Here is a 2,500-nt window from a genome sequence, read left to right on the forward strand (position 1 = left end):
GGCGCAGCTGTTGGTATACAGGGAGAAGAGCAGTGGGCAAAGGACGCAGCCCTGAGGAGTTCCCGTGCTGATGGACCTGGAGTCAGAGACTTCTGTTCCCGGCTTAACGCACTGCTTCCTGTCAGAGAGGAAGTCTGTGATCCACCTGCAGGTGGAGTAGGGCACGTTCAGCTGGAAGAGCTTGTCCTGAAGCAGGGCAGGGATGATGGTGTTGAAGGCAGAGCTGAAGTCCACAAACAGGATCCTGGCGTAGGATGCTGGGGCGTCCACATGCTGTAGGGTGAAGTGGAGGGCCATGTTAACTGCGTCGTCCACAGACCTGTTGGCTCTGTAGGCAAACTGAAGGGGGTCCAGGAGAGGGTCTGTGATGGCTTTGAGGTGTGCCAGGAGCAGGCGCTCAAAAGACTTCATTACCACAGATGTAAGGGCGACCGGTCTATAATCATTTAGTCCTGTTGGCCTTAGCTTTTTGGGCACAGCGATGATGGTGGAGGACTTGAGACAGGCTGGTACATGGCATGTCTCCAGGGAGGTGTTAAAGATGTTGGTGAACACCGGAGACAGCTGGTCAGCGCAGTGCCTGAGGGTGGCTGGAGAGACAGAGTCCGGCCCGGCTGCTTTGCGTGGATTCTGCCTCTTGAAAAGCCCATTAACTTCTCCCTCCTGAAAGGAGAGAGTCGTTTCTGTAGTATGGGTGGGGGATGGGGCCTCTTGGGTGGGAAGGGGTGGTTCAGGACAGTCCAATTGTCTTTCAAATCTACGGTAGAACTCGTTCAGGTCGTTGGCTAGGCGGGAGTCGTTAGTGGTGTGGGGCGCTCTGGGTTTGTAGTTGGTGATGTGCCTGAGCCCTTTGGCAGACAGAAGCAGCGTCGTTAGTAGAGAACTGGTGTTTTAGTGTCTCTGAGTACAGTCGTTTAGCCTCTCTCACCGCTTTGCTAAACCTGTTCTTCGACTCCTTGAATCTGTCTCTATCCCCACTCCTAAACGCTTCCTCCTTCTCCAACCTCAACCTTTTGAGCTTTGCTGAGAACCAGGGCTTGTTGTTGTTAAAGTTCACCCTGGTACGTGTTGGGATACAGCAGTCCTCACAGAAGCTGATGTACACAGCCTCTGTGAGTTCATCCAGACTATTGGTAGCAGTCGTGAACATATCCCAGTCAGTACAGTCTAAGCACGCCCGCAAATCTTCCACAGCCTCACTGGTCCACTGTTTAGATGTCCTCACAGCAGGTTTACAGAGTTTTAGTTGCTGCCTGTATGCACGAATCAGGTGGACCAAGGGAGTTCTGTGCGAGCCGAACAGCCCCGTGACCCACAAGAGAAACATCCCCGCCAAATTCGAGCGTTTGACGGGGTCTATCCGTGAAAAAATATTCACGTTTTTGAGTGCACATGCATTTCTGCTGCAAATGCCTCTGGAAGTTTCATGCCGTTCGTATGCCAATTGTGGCAACACGAAAATGACCCGTTTTCCCATTCCGAGGGATTTCTGTGCGACCCTAACAGCCCCGTGAGCCACAAGAGACACATCCCCGCCAATTTCTAGCGTTTCACGGGGTCTATCCGTGAAAAATATAGACGTTTTTGAGTGCACATGCATTTCTGCTGCAGATGCCTCTGGAAGTTTCATGCCGTTCGTACGCAATGTGGCAACACGAAAATGACCCCTTTTCCCATTCCGAGGGATTTCTGTGCGACCCTAACTAACAGCGCCCGTGAGCCACAAGAGAGACATCCCCGCCAATTTATAGCGTTTCACGGGGTCTATCCGTGAAAAATATAGACGTTTTTGAGTGCACATGCATTCCTGCTGCAAATGCCTCTGGAAGTTTCATGCCGTTCCTATGCAATGTGGCCACACAAAAATGACCCGTTTTCCCATTCCGAGGCATTTCTGTGCGACCCTAACAGCCCCGTGAGCCACAAGAGAGACATCCCCGCCAACTTCTAGCGTTTGACGGGGTCTATGCGTGAAAAATATTAAAATTTTTGAGTGCACGTGCCTTTCTGCTGCAAATGCCTCTGGAAGTTTCATGGCGTTCCTATGCAATGTGGCAACACGAAAATGACCCCTTTTCCCATTCCGAGGGAGTTCTGTGCCACCCTAACAGCCCCGTGAGCCACAAGAGACACATCCCCGCCAATTTCTAGCGTTTCACGGGGTCTATCCGTGAAACATATAGAAGTTTTTGAGTGCACATGCATTCCTGCTGCAAATGCCTCTGGAAGTTTCATGCGGTTCGTACGCAATGTGGCAACACGAAAATGACCCGTTTTCCCATTCTCAGGGATTTCTGTGCGACCCGAACAGCCCCGTGAGCCACAAGAGACATATCCCCGCCAATTTCTAGCGTTTCACGGGGTCTATCCGTGAAAAATATCAATTTTTTTTGACTGCACATGCATTTCTGCTGCAAATGCCTCTGGAAGTTGCATGCGGTTCGCATGCAATGTGGCGACACGAAAATGACCCGTTTTCCCATTCCGAGGGATTTCTGTG

The sequence above is a fragment of the Petromyzon marinus genome, unplaced genomic scaffold (genome assembly GCF_048934315.1).
Source record: "Petromyzon marinus isolate PM22_M1 ecotype Great Lakes invasive population unplaced genomic scaffold, UKy_Petmar_22M1.pri1.0 PM_G_Scaffold_21, whole genome shotgun sequence".
Lineage (NCBI taxonomy): Eukaryota > Metazoa > Chordata > Hyperoartia > Petromyzontiformes > Petromyzontidae > Petromyzon > Petromyzon marinus.